The sequence below is a fragment of the Salvia splendens genome, chromosome 14 (genome assembly GCF_004379255.2).
Source record: "Salvia splendens isolate huo1 chromosome 14, SspV2, whole genome shotgun sequence".
Lineage (NCBI taxonomy): Eukaryota > Viridiplantae > Streptophyta > Magnoliopsida > Lamiales > Lamiaceae > Salvia > Salvia splendens.
The window spans coordinates 14,233,034-14,248,212 of NC_056045.1; the positions used below are offsets into that span (position 1 = coordinate 14,233,034).

The window sequence follows — 15,179 nt, forward strand, 5'->3', positions numbered from 1 at the left end:
TTGAACTAGACAACTCTTGGAAAAAGATATTAATTAATTAAAGTCAAATAGCATACTTAAATTAATTAATGGATATTTATATCTTAAACACGAGAAATAATAAATTAAAGAGGTAAAGCCCGGATTACTCGTAATTTGGGATTGGACAGGCAGTCAATATTATTATTCTATAGTGGATGATAATAATATTCTATTGGACTTGTATTAAATTGGGGCTCAATTTAATTAGTAAAATTCAAACAGGTTTGGCCCAAGTCCAACCTCCATGGATCCCTAATCTGGCCCATCATAACTCTATATAAAGGAGACTAAATAGAAGACAAAAAGGTGGTGATTTTACTCTTAATTTTCGTGCTCCCCAGTGGGAGTGGACGAAAAATCGGTTTTTGAGAAAACTGATATTCTGTCTTCTTTCTAGTCAAGCCTTTTTCGATGATGACAAGCTTTGCCCACCCAAAGGTCATTATCTGAGTTCGGGATACAGGTTAGAAGATTCGTGGTTGAGTACGAAGAACATCACGTGGAGAAGGCGCAAGCAATCGTCGATTCTTTGGAGAATCAGATCGGTAATCCTAAACCGTAGAATATATCATGAATTAGGATTTTAATTCCTTAAGCATGATTTTTGTGCGTTCTTGTATGCAATTCAATGTTTTACATGTGAATCAATTAATCCCATAATCGGTCAAATAGATCTGTAGATCTGATTTATTTGTGTATGCATGACTTCCGCTGTGCAAGGGGCACCAAACCCCAACACTTTTGATGAATGTTATTATGAAGACTCCTTTGAGAGCATCTCTCATGTGAGATTTCTATCCAAATTCCAACATTGTAGGTTGCTTGTTTTATGTTCATTTGGCTAAATCAAGTATAGGTATGCATTTATGGTTGTGTAGTCATGAAAGTGGAGTCAATGGAGTGTTTGGTTTGGGTGAAAGTAGCCTAGGGTTGCCACATCTTCTTGTGGGAGGTCATAGGTCCTCAAAGAGGATTCCTCATTCTTTACACTTTCTTCTCACCTTCTTTCTCTCCATCCAAAACCATTTTGAGTTTAGTTTTTGAGGCTAGGCTCTTTATCTTTACTTTATCTTTGAAAACACAACAAAATTGGAATCAAACACGAGTTTGGGTGTTTCTTGGGCACATGGAAGGATTCCCTCACAAGGAACCTTATCATTTGGTATCTAGAGCCTAGGTGCCTACCAAGTGTTTGATTTTAAACCTCTATGAAATTTCCTTTTCTTTATTTTTACTTATTTCTTTTGTTTTACTCTTTGCTTGTTTATTGGTCAATTGTTGTAGGATTGAGCTGATTTTTGGTGTGCATGAACCTTGATATATGAACTATTTTCCTGAAAAATCTCATCCAAAAATTCTATCATTTGATAGGTCAAATTAATGTGTGAAGTTGCTGCCCTGTTTTGTGCCCTAGTTTGACAGATTTGAGGAAAACGTAAAATCGAGGGTCTTCTCGAAAACCTGCTATATTGGGGATATTTTTCCCTCATTCTAAACCCTTTAATCTTGTTATCTACCAAGTTTCATCAATTTTGGGGTTGGGTAGCCATATCAAAAAAATTCCTAAAGATCAGCCAAGTGTTACATAAATTTTCAGCTCAACTAAGTTTGTTTGTTAGCTTCCTTAGGCATTGAACCTTACTTTCACATGCTTGATTGGCTTTACTTGCTTGGTTTTATTACCTATGTGTATACCTTGATTGATTTGTCTTAGCACTTGCATTTAGGAAGTTGGATATTGAGAGTGAGTGAACCTAGCCCTCACTATATTCTAAGCCTTTTTCCGAGTGACATTGGTGAGTGAATTGGGGGTGGGATTACCAATTGGGAAGTGAGTTCTTACTAAAATCTCCCCTTCTTGTGTGTGTGAGTGTGGATTTTACTAACCCTTAGGACTAGATCCTAGTTTATTTTTATTTCTTATTGTAGGTACCATTGTGAATGCCACCTCGTACTAGATCCGCCACGATGGGGGATCCGCAACCGGGTGCGAGCACGAGTCTTAGTGTGGCGGGGGATGAGTTGAAAAACTTGATGGAAAAAATTATGACGGATTTGAGGGATCTAAAAGAAGGCCAAACCACAATGCATGTCACTCAAGATGCTATGTTCGGGGATTTGAAGGAACTCAAGGAGAACCAAGCATCCATCCATGAAAACCAAACTTTTCTCCACGACGAGCTCAACGCTTTGAAGGCCTTGCGACTATCAAGGTCAAACACCCCTAGGAGCAATCACACACATCATGATGCCTCCGAGGGGAGTAATGGAGAGGAAGAGCCATATGGTTGGTACGATCATGGGGGGCGTGGGGGACAAGGAGGAGGACGGAATGGGAATAGGAATGGTAGGTTCGGGAACATGATGGGCGGAAGAGGGAATGGAAACATGGGGCACCATGGGTGGAATGGTAGGCATAGAAGATATAGAAACTATGAGGAGGAGGAGATGGAGCCGCGGTATGATGATCCCACCAAGTCTATCAAGCACACATTTCCCGAGTTCCACGGCAAGTTTGATCCCGAGGCCTACTTGGAATGGGAGTCACAAATGAGCAAAATTTTCTCACTCCTTAACTTTTCGGAAGGTGATAAGGTGAAGGTGGCAATAGCCGAGTTTCGTGGCAATGCGGATACATGGTGGAATGATACGATGAGGAGGAGAAGGATGGTTAGGGGAGGAGAAGTGGGTTCGTGGGCGGAGTTGTGTGAGCTCATGAGGACTACCTCTGTACCAAAGTCCTATTTCCTCCGACTTCGAGGGGAGTTTCAAGATTTGAAGCAAGGGACGAAGAGCGTAATGGAGTACTACTACGAACTCCTATCATTGATGAGCAAGGTAGGGGTGGAGGAGCGAGAAGAGGCGACTCAAGATCGATTTATCCATGGCCTTAACATCAACTTGAAGCACAAGGTGCAAGTGGAGGCATTGAGGGGAATTTCCTTGGATGAGGTGATTGGGTTTGCCGACACTTTTGAGAGGCAAAGTAAGGAGTTGGTTTCTAGCCGGGCTAAATGGGCGTCTAGCCAAACTGGAGGGACGGGGACTAGCAAGTGGAGCGCTCCCGGCAAGAAGGTGGAAAACATGGCCAATCCAAATACCCAAGGGAGATCGATCGTTAAGGCTTTACCGGGTACTCAACCTATTAAAGCTATAGCCCCTATGGAAGACAAGAAGGTTCAATGTTTCAAGTGCAAGGGGTATGGCCATTATGCACGTGAGTGCCCAAACCAACGGGTAATGGTTATCGGGCAAGATGGTAGCGTGTATAGTGAGGAAGGTGAAGAAGATGGGGAGGGTGTGGGCACTAAAGAAGTGAGCCCGGACACCGACATAGCTTTTTCTAGTGGCGAAGATGAAGATACACCCTTAAGGGCTATGGTTGTACTCCGAATGCTCCATGTACAACCCAACCTTGAGGAGCATAAGGAGCAAAGGTGCAACATCTTTCATATGAAGTGTAAGGTGAAGTCCAAGACGTGCTTGGTCATCATAGATGGAGGGAGTTGTACAAATGTGGTTGTGTGACCGGTTGGTGGCCAAGTTGGGATTGAAGGTACTTAAACACCCAAACCCCTACAAATTGCAATGGTTAGGGGATTCCGGGGAGTTGAAGGTGAAGGCTCAATGCAAAGTTCTATTGAAGATTGGGGAAGTTGAGGAAAAAATCCTATGTGATATCATCCCTATGACGGCATGTCATGTTTTGCTAGGGAGGCCATGGGAGTTTGATAGAAGGGCCTACAAAAATGGCTTCACGAATGAGTATTTCTACATGCTCAACGGGTTGAAGGTTCGTTTGAAGCCATTGCTACCTAGTGCCGTGTTTGAGGCTAGCCAACATCTACAAAATGAAAGAGAGAGAGATAGGGAAGGAAAGGAATGTTTGATAGCTAGTAAAACCGACCTTGGTGTGTTGCAGGAATTTGAAGATGTATTCCCGGAGGAACTCCCGAGTGAACTCCCTCCCATGAGGGGGATCGAGCATCAAATTGACTTTTTGCCGGGATCATCACTCCCAAACCGGGCCGCATACAAGGCGAACCCCAAGTAGACACAAGAGCTACAAAGGCAAGTCGAGGAACTTCTTGCCTAAGGTCTAATTCGTGAATCTCTATCTTCTTGTGCCGTACCTGTCATTCTTGTACCTAAGAAGGACGAAAGTTGGAGGATGTGTGTAGATTGTAGGGCAATTAACAAAATCACCATCAAATATAGACACCCTATACCTAGGTTAGACGACATGTTAGAGGATCTTTGTGGCTCTATATGTTTCTCTAAAATTGATTTGGCTAGTGGATATCACCAAATTCGCATGAAAGAGGGAGATGAATGGAAAACCACTTTCAAAACCAAATTTGGCCTATATGAATGGCTTGTGATGCCTTTTGGTTTAACTAATGCCCCTTCTACATTCATGCGTTTGATGAATCATGTGCTTCGTCCTTTTATTGGGAAATTTGTGGTGGTATATTTTGATGATATCTTGATTTATAGTCGTAGTGTTGAAGAGCATGCTAGTCATCTTAGGAATGTGCTTGAAGTGTTGAGAATGCATGCTTTATATGCCAAGTTGCCTAAATGCACTTTTTGTATTGAGGAAGTTGTGTTTCTTGGTTTTGTTGTGGGAAAGGAAGGAGTACGGGTAGATGAGGAGAAGGTGAAAGCCATTAGGGAATGGCCAACACCTAGGAATGTGAGTGAGGTTAGGTCTTTTCATGGCCTTGCTAGCTTCTATAGGAGGTTTGTTAGGGATTTTTCCACAAAAGCTTCACCCTTGAACTACCTTGTCAAAAAAAATGTTGAGTTTAAGTGGGGGGAGGAGCAAGAGAGAGCGTTTAGTACTTTGTAAAATGACCTCACGCATGCTCCCTTACTAGCACTCCCTAATTTTGATAAAACTTTTGAACTTGAGTGTGATGCAAGTGGTGTGGGGATCGGGGGAGTTCTCATGCAAGAGGGTAAGCCCATACCTTACTTCTCGGAAAAACTAAACTCAAAAATGACAATGTGGAGTGTTTTCCTAGAGACTTTTCCCTATGTCATTAGGTACAAGAAGGGAAAGGACAATGTGGTTGCCGATGCTCTTTCTAGGAAACCTTTTGAGACCTTGCATGATGGCACTTTACTTGTGAGTGATACCGTGTGTTTGAGAAAGCGTGTGCTTACTATGTGTGCCTCCAATTATGTTGGATTTGAGTTTATTAAAGACCTTTATGAGCATGATCATGACTTTTCTTCTATTTACGGAGCTTGTGAAAAAGGTGCTTCTGATAAATACTATAAGTTAGATGGCTATCTTTTTAGAGAGAATAGGTTGTGCATACCTTCATGCTCTTTGAGAAATTTGTTGATTAAGGAGGCTCACCTAGGGGGCCTAATGGGTCATTTTGGGTTGCTTAAAACTTTTGACATACTAAGTGAGCATTTCTTTTGGCCTTGCATGAAGAAGCATGTTGAAAAGTTTTGTAGTAGTTGCTTAGAGTGTAGGCAAGCCAAGTCTAAATCTAACAATTATGGTCTTTACACCCCTTTGCCTATTCCTACACATCCTTGGGTAGACTTGTCCACGGACTTTGTTCTAGGTCTCCCAATGTCTCATCGAAAAAATGATAGCATCTTTGTGGTGGTGGATAGGTTTTCCAAAATGGCTCACTTCATTCCATGTCGGAAGACAAGTGATGCCAAATTCGTTGCTAGTTTATTTTTCAAGGAGGTTGTAAGAATCCATGGGGTCCCGAGAACTATTGTAAGTGATAGAGACGTCAAATTTTTGAGTTTCTTTTGGAAAACACTTTGGGGTAGGATGGGCACCAAACTCCTTTTCTCTACCACCGCACATCCCCAAACGGATGGTCAAACGGAAGTTGTAAACCGCTCATTGGGAACTCTTCTCCGTGCCTTGGTTTTTGAAAATAAAACTTCTTGGGAAGAATGTTTGCCTATAGCCGAATTTGCTTATAATAGGACCATACATTCCCCCACCCAACAATCCCCTTTTGAGGTTGTCTATGGTTTCAATCCACTCACCCCGTTTGACTTGTCCACGACCGATTTGCCTTTGTCTTATATGGTTGATGTAGGTGGGATGGAGAAGGCCAAGTTTGTACAAGACGTGCACACTCGAGTGCAAGAACGAATCCGCAAGATGGGGGAACAAGTAGCTCAAAGGGTGAACAAAGGGCGAAAGAAAATGTTGTTCAACCCCGGAGATTGGGTGTGGGTACACTTTCGGAAAATACGTTTTCCCGACAAAGCAAGGTCCAAGCTTGCCCCGCGAGGGGATGGCCCATTTATGGTCCTAGAGCGTGTGAACGACAATGCCTACATCATTGATCTTCCTGGTGAGTATAACGTGAGTTGTACTTTTAATGTGGCTGACTTGAGCCCGTTTGATTTTGTAGGGGACGACCCAGATTTGAGGACAAATTCTTCTCAAGAGGGAGAGGATGATACAAACGGGAAGTCCAAGGCCCGGGCTGACCCGACCACGACTCCCCTTAAGCTGCCCGGAAGGCCCGTCACAAGATCAATGAGACAAAAGCTTCGGGAAGGCTTTTCAAACTTCATTAGGAGGGGAACGGAGGAGGCAGATGGAATGCCCGGTCGGGCGAATCCACACCTCCAAAACGCCCGACCGGGCGTTTGTGCGCTGAGCATCGTCTACAGTCCAGAAAGTTCGCCCGACCGGGCGATTTCACCATCCCAGAACGCCCGACCGGGCGTTTGAAGAAGCAGCGCCGAATCCAGAAAGTTTGCCCGACCGGGCGATTTCACTTTCCCAAAACGCCCGACCGGGTGATTCAACTTTTACAGTCGTTTTTCCTTGTTTTTTTAACCTTTTCTTGAGTTTCCAACCCTAACTATAAATATCCTTTTTGTAAGACTTTAGAGGGGACTTTTGATGAATGTTATTATGAAGACTCCTTTGAGAGCATCTCCCATGTGAGATTTCTATCCAAATTCCTACATTATAGGTTGCTTGTTTTATGTTCATTTGGCTAAATCAAGTATATGTATGCATTTATGGTTGTGTAGTCATGAATGTGGAGCCAATGGAGTGTTTGCTTTGGGTGAAAGTAGCCTAGGGTTGCCCACATCTTCTTGTGGGAGGTCATAGGTCCTCAAAGAGGATTCCTCTTTCTTTACACTTTCTTCTCACCTTCTTTCTCTCCATCCAAAACTATTTTGAGTTTTGTTTTTGAGGCTAGGCTACTCTATCTTTGAAAACACAAAAAAATTGGAATCAAACACGAGTTTGGGTGTTTCTTGGGCACATGGAAGGATTCCCTCACAAGGAACCTTATCAACTTTTTAAAGATCCGAACGCGTTTATGCTATGAAGTTGATTTCCGTTTCGTATATTGTGTCGTTTTCATTTCCTTCCTTGCCTAGTTAGCTTAGATCTAAAGTTTCTTGGTGTTTTAAGTGCTGAATCTATAATTTCTGTTTTACGTAGCAAGTTTCTCTAAGATAGTATAATCTATCACTGTTTGATTGTGAAGTAAATCGTTGCATACAAAGCTTAGTTTTAATTTCCGAATCGTTCGTCCATGTTGACCAGTATGCAGAAGTCCAGCTCCGGTGTTTGATTTCAGATTTGATTTCGTTGTTTTAGATCTGTGTTCGCGAGTTGATAATCTGTGTTTTCCGTGTTGAATCTGGATTTGTTATCTGAGTTTTGGATGTGTTTGTTGAAGAAGATGGCGTCTATTTCAATTGGAGGGGACCACTTTTGTTTTTTTTTATGCTTTTTACCTTTTGTCCTTCACCTTTAGTTTGTACCCTGCAGATCTGTCAGCCTAGTCACCACAACCACCACTACCCTCTGAATATCCTGTCTAGCCCAAAATAGAAACCCGTACCTTCTAAATATTTTATGTTACAAAAATGTCTCCCCATTCCACGAACACAGTTACATTCCAGATGTCTTTCATACCGTCTGACTAGTAAACACCACCTTTAAGTTCTTGGCTAGGTAGAGACTCAACCCAAGCGTGGTAGCTTACCAAACCACCCAGAATATCACCACAATAGTTTTAACGCACCATCTCTGTGGGATTCGACCCCTACCTTCACTATACTACCCAGTGGAAGAGGGTTGAGGATTCTTTGAAGCCAGGGTCTAGGCTTAGTTAGGATCTCTATCCTGACCAGTAGGATATATCCTTGCTTGAACGTCACCTACGCACCCGTGGACCTTTCAGTAGGGGTGTGTGGAAGTTGCACTACTTCTTCTTACTCTATCTTTCAGCCTAAAAAATGCATGGTGTTGGGATAACATGCTTTAAATGCTTACATGATGTCATGGGTTCAAAAATAATTCGAAGGAGGTTTTACTTTCGCTGTTGCGTATCTTGTTGTTCGTTACTCTCGGCTTTGATCCCCTTTACTCCATCTCACTGCCTCGGTCCCTCTCACTCTATGCCTCACTGTATTACGATTGATTTGTGGTGATGGGGAAGGGAGGAAGAGGCTGAGGCCTATTTATACTCGTTGCCTAACTGAAAGCCTGAGAAAAGCTGATGTACTTGGCTGAAAAAAAGGGATCTCAGACGGTGCAGTTGGCTACTCTTTCTCTGCAGCTCTGCAAGCCTATACCCTGAATCCTTTGGTCCCTTTTCTTACCGATTTTGGTTGTTTATGTGTGTGTCCTCGTCCATTGAATGCGGCTGCTCCCCCTTTACTTGGCAGCCTGTTGCAGAATCTCACTCTCTCCCCTTTTATTCAACCGCCCTACTGACTTCGGGTACGGTTCCTGCAGGTGGTTTGGAACTAAGATGGTTGGCTGGAGGGTAGGGTGCTGCTAAAGTGTAACATCCCAAAAAAAAATTTTTTGCGACTTTTATTTTAAATATGTCGATTGGGATTTTCATTTATAAAATTTAATGGTTGCTACGTGATTGAGTTGGCTATGTTGAATAAATTGTCATGAGTGATTTTGAATGAAGTGTTATTTATATTTTTTCAATATGGGAAATTAATTTAAATAATGCATTTTGTTCTAGCCAAATAAAGTGGCTATTTTCGGCCCCTCCAATTATTGGAAACTATATTCTTTTTCTTGGATTTAATTAATTGTTTTGGGATATCTATCCAAATAAAATCCAAATCAAATTATCCCTAATTTATTCTACGTAAATGTCGAACCTAGCTTGTTCTTTGGAAGTTTTCGAAAATCCCTATTAAATAAGAGGATGAATTATTTTTATAGATTTAATTAGTACTTTGTTTAATTTCCTTCTTAAATTTAAAATCCAATTAAATCTAATCTTTTTTCAAATTCCTCCATATCCTATTTTAATTAGGATTTGACTCATTCCTTCTTTAAAGCCTTTAAATTTTCGCCCCATATGCTTCCAATTTCCTTGTGGAATTAATTTAATTGTTACCTATTTTGTGGGAGCCTTTTTTCCAACAAGGAAATTTCTAAATTTAAAACCTATTCTTATTTAATTGAGGTTTAAGTATTTTCCTTTCATTACTCCAATTTCACACGCCCATTTTCATGTTAATTGTGGGATTTTATTATTCCTCCACAATTTTAATTATTTAATTTAAGTGTAGGATTAAACCTAGACTATAAAATCAAATTAACCCTAGCCCCCATTCCTCTCTTTCACACGCTCCCTCCTCCTTTCTCCCTCTCCCACACGCCTCCTCCCCCTCTCCACATTCTCTCCAAAAACTCTCCTTCAATCCTTGTTCTTGCATCCGTTGAAGTTTATTTTCAAGAGTCTCCGACGAATCGCATCAATTCTTGTTTCTACCGATTCATTTTCATCAAGAAAGGTATATTTGATTCACTTTCCCTCAATCTTTTCATATAATCCTTGTTCTTGAATCCTACATGCATATAGTGAGTGTAGGAATGATAGATGCAAAATTAATAGGTGGGAAAGTGTATTTGCATGAGAACTTTGATAATTATGCGATTTTGATTGAGTTTATGTGAAGTTTGATTTGAATCTTCGGTGAATGATGTGAGTTTATGTGCAAACATGATTATGAGAACATTTTTGAAGTATGATTTTGTGTTATAAGCATGAAAAATTATATTTGGATGATTGAGGAAGAAACCCTAATTTCGAATTTGTGAACCTGATATCTGTGACTGTTCGAACAGCAGTTTTTGATGTGAAAATTTTACTGAGTAAATTTCAAGGTGTTTTATGTGTCTCGTGTGAATTTCAGCCCTTTTTGTCGAAAAATGGATTTTTAATAAATGTTAGAAGTTGACTGCGCAATTCTGCCAGAAACTTGTGTTCTCGCCCAGAATGTTTCGTATTCTGTTTGACCGAACAAATGACCTCCGTTTGATGTGATTCTTGAACTAAATGAACATTTGAAGTGTCTTCTGAGACGTGTAAAAAGTTCAGCCTCATTGGACATCGGATGAATGTATGGTGAATTTTTCAAACAAACTGCGCAATGCTGCCAGTATTTTTATGTTCCGACCAGAGAGTTGTATAAATGATTTGACTGACCAAATGCCATGATTTGAGTGTGAAACTTTAACTGAATGAACTTGAATGTGTCTACTGTGTTGTGACCAAATTTTAGCTTCATATGAGGTCGGATGAATGTTTGGTGATTTTTACAAACCAACCGCGTAGTTCTGCCAGTTTTGTTGTTATGTGAAAATATCACTTGTTGCTAAGTTTGATGAACTATATGATGCATGTATGATTTGGGAAAGTATCCTATGACGTAATTATGTGTGACACGTTGAGAAATATTATGGCATGTTTTTCCTTATGTCGATGAATGATGGGATGGGTAATTTAAGGGAAACGAAAAAGGAACAATAGGACATGCATGATAACATAAGTTTATGGAAAGCTGATTGTGTTGTCGTTGGCAAGGGTGATTGAGTATACGTGAGCTCGAGAAACGAGAGTTGCATAAGTTGGAATTATGTTGTTAAGCAATCGAGGTGGGCTTTCTTTTCAAACCTTTTTATTTTCCGAAAATACGATGTGGTGTTATAAGGGTGGTTTAACTTGTTATGTCATGCTATGTTATTTTGTTTGTGAGATTGTTGCCTGATGCCTAGTTCGTCTGGGCTTGCTCCGTTAGGCTATATGGTTGTGTTGTGAAACGAATTCGGGTCTGAGTAGGGCCGTAAACCCTATCAGGCTGTGTACACTGGTGGGATCGTGAGCCGTCCTTGCTAGTCGACCGGTCTCGTGGGCGAATAGTGTGGCCACACTTTCGTCGCACTGTGATATGATAATTGTGATTGATGGAATGATGTGAAAAATGGGGAGATAAATTGTCTGGCCAGACTTGAAATGTTTTTGTGTTCTCATAATATTTCTTACTACATAAAACTCGAGATCACTGGTATGGATGACATAACTAATATAAAATGTTTTCGGCATGAGCCCATTGGGTACAACAAGTACTCAACCCTGCATATTATTTTTTCTTATGTGCAGGTTGAGCGGGATGTTGCGGAGGATGTTGAGTCGGCCTAAGAACTTAGGATGCGATGTGTCTCCATACATAGGCGTTATCCTTGACTCTCTCTTTGAACCTTTTCCGCTGCTATGTTTTGAACTATGTTCCAATACTTTAATTGTTTCCATACTGTGTTTGAGTATGTTTGGTTGTGTTAGGTTTTAAGCGAGTATTTACAATGTTACTTGAAAATGATGTTTCTCGTGAAGTAAACTAAATGTTTTTCTTAGAAGTTGATTGGGTTTTTAATAATTAATTTTTCTCCGCTGCTTTCTTTTAAAGGTATTTATTTTGAGTCGTTTTTATTTAATAGAAAAGTTATAACTTTAAACTTCTTTAAACCAAAATTTTTTTCATTCTTTTAAGTTAATCAAGTTTTCAAATAAAACTCTATCCTTGCATGTTGTATCACGATCGCCACGTTTATAGTAACCCTAGTATGGGCGGTCGTGACATAAAGTCTCTCCTCCCTCGCTGGTCTCGTGGCAGTCTTGGCCGCAGAGTGCAGTCTACTGCAGGGTGGTCGGCCCTCTCTAAGTGCGGCTCACTCCCACTCAAAGAAAGGTAGTGCTCCCATTTCCTTTTTAGCTGTAAGCTGCTGCTCATTTTTCTTGTTTCTTTCCTTGGCTTACTTGTTTGTATACTGCAGGGGACTTAGACTAACCACTCTCGGTTGCTACCTTGTTGATTTGGGCCGATGGGCTGTCGAGATTGGGCTTCAGTTTGGATCTAACGAAGGCCCATAGCTCGACACTCTTAAGATTGTAATAGGCTAGCGTCTCTACTTGGAAATTTTCCCCTTTCATTTCTCTTCAACTTGTAAGAAAAAAGATTATGCTAGTTGGTGTACTTCACTTCATTTATCTTCCTTATTAAAGTTTGTGATACTCGGTTTAAAAAGAAATTCTAGCTATCGAGTTTGTTTGCTCAAGGCTACAACAAATACCCTTCTTCTCATAAAATAAATTTCTAGTATTTATTTTTCATAATTCTCGAGAATCTAGGTCTCGGCTATTACATTCTACCCCCCTTAATAAAAATTTCATCCCGAAATTTTGTCTCGGTTAGGCAAAAAGCTGTGGGTACTTTTCTTTCAACTGGTCCTGGAGCTCCCACATCGCCTCCACGCGGCCGTGGTGCTTCCATAGGACTTTCACTGTTACAATAGTTTTATTTCTCAACTCTTTCAATTTTCTGTCCAGAATTGCTTCTGGCTTTTCTTTATAGTTCAAATCTGGTTCTAACACCATTTCTTCTTGGTGTACTATGTGTTTGGGGTCAAACACCTATTTCCTTAACTGTGATACATGAAACACATTGTGAACATTCCCGAAGCTTGGCAGGAGTGCTATTATGTACGCCACAGGGCCGACTGTTTCTAGGATCTCGTAAGGTCCGATAAAACGCGGTTTCAGCTTGCTCTTGACGCCAAATCTGGTTATCCCTTTAGATGGGGATACTTTCAGGAAGACCTTGTCTCCTACTTTGAACTGTAAATCCGTTCGGTGAGCATCTGCATAGGATTTCTGTCTATCTTGGGCTTCTTTGATTCTCTCTCGAATCTATTGGACAATTTCTATCAATTCCTCTACAGAGTCTGGTCCGAGACATTTTTTTTTTCTCTCACCAACTTCATCCCAGTAAGGTGGTGATCTACATTTCTTCCCATAGAGTGCTTCATATAGGGCCATATTGATGGTTGTCTGGTAACTGTTGCGGTGGGCAAACTCTATAAGTGGAAGTACTGGCTCCCAGCTTACTCCACGGTCGAGCACTAAGGCTCTCAACATATCCTCTAATGTCTGAATCGTACCTTCGGACTGTCCATCCGTCTGTGGATGGAATGTTGTGCAGAAGTTCAGCCGAGTGCCTAACTCTCGCTGTAGGCTTATCCAAAATCTAGAAGTAAATTTTTAATCTCGATCTGAAGTAATCGTCACTGGTACACCATGCAGGCGCACGATTTCTTGCACATAAATCTGTGCCATTTTATCTGATCCATAGGTGATACGAATTAGTATGAAGTGAGCACTTTTGGTGAGACGATCTATAATCATCCAGATGGCGGTATTTCTTCATTGAGATTTTGGCTATCCTGTCACAAAATCCATGGCTATATGCTCTCATTTCCATTCCGGAATCTCGAGGGGCTGCAACTTCCCATAGGGTCATTGATGTAAAGTCTTCATTTGCTGGCAAGCCAGGCATCTTTCTAGAAACGAGGTTATGCTTCTCTTCATGCCATCCCACCAAAATTGCCTCTTCAGGTCCTGATACATCTTCGTACTTCTAGGATGGCCAGTGTAGGGCGTCTCATGAGCTTCACTTATGATCTCGTTCCTAAGTGCCTCATCATTGGGTACGCACAGTCTTCCTTCAAAGGTGAGAGCGCTATCCGCCTCTTCGCGGTAACTGTCCCTTTTTCCGATCCTCACTTTGAGGTGGATCTTTTCCAACGCCTCATCGCGTCTCTGGGCGTCGATGATTCTGGCTCTTAGTCTGGTTCTATGACCAAGGTGGAAATTCTGCTAGTCCACCGTCTCTGGGCCCTGACTATCTCCAGTCGCATCTTGGCTAATTTACGGATGAGCTCTTTCTCTTGTGTGAGGAAAGTAACCACTTGAGGTGCGGTCTTTCTGCTCAAAGCATCTGCTACCACGTTGGTTTTGCCTGGGTGGTAATTTATACTACAGTCGTTGTCCTTGACTAATTCTTGCCATCTACGCTGTCTCATATTCAGATCCTTCTGTTCACAGAAGTATTTGAGGCTCTTATGATCTGTGAAGATCTCACATCGAACTCCATAGAGATGATGTCTCCAAATCTTCAGAGTGTGTACCACTGCTACTACTTCTAGGTCGTGCGTCGGATAGTTCAACTCGTGCGGCCTTAACTGGCGTGACGCATACACAATCACCTTGCCCTTCTGGATTAGCACGCACCCAAGTCCGACTTTCGATGCATCTGTATACACCACATAGTTGACTCCTGCTTCCGGCACGGCTAGAGCTGGCAGTGTGGTCAACTTTTCCGTTAGCAACTGGAAGCTTGCTTCGCGTTCTGGGGTGCAATTGACTTTAACTCATTTCTTGAGCTGTTGAGTCATTAGTCTCGCTATCTTAGAAAATCATTCAATGAATCTTCGGTAGTATCCTGCCAGTCCTGGGAAACTCCGAATTTCATTGGGTGTCGTTGGTGACTGCCAACGTTGCTCGGCTTCCACTTTAGCAGGGTCCACTCGGATCCCTTCTGTTGTCACTATGTGTCCAAGGAAATTCACTTCGTTAAGCCAGAACTCGCACTTGCTAAACTTAGCATAGAGTTTCTCGGCTCTTAATGTTTCCAAAGTGGCCCTAAAATGTTCCTCGAGCTCCTTCTCGTTCTTCGAGTAAATGAACATGTCATCTATTAAACTAGGATGAACTTGTCTATGTATGGGTGGCATACGCGATTCATTAGGTCCATGAAGACGGCTGGGGCATTTGTAAGCCCAAAAGGCATTATAGTAACCTCATAATGGTCATATCTGGTGCGAAATGCAGTCTTAGGTATACCGTTCTGTCGAACTCTCAGTTGGTGATAACTCAATCTCAAGTCCATCTTCGAGAATACACCACCTCCTCGCAGCTGGTCGAAGAGTTCGTCGATTCTCGGTAAGGTACTTGTTCTTGAGGGTTAACTTGTTCAGCTCTCGA

At 41.6% G+C, this 15,179-nt stretch overlaps 1 pseudogene; it reads left to right on the forward strand.

The window, feature by feature from the left end:
* Nucleotides 1–1,989: 1,989 nt before the first annotated feature.
* LOC121764228 lies at nt 1,990–13,982 on the forward strand (annotated as a pseudogene).
* The last annotated feature ends 1,197 nt before the right edge of the window (nt 13,983–15,179 follow it).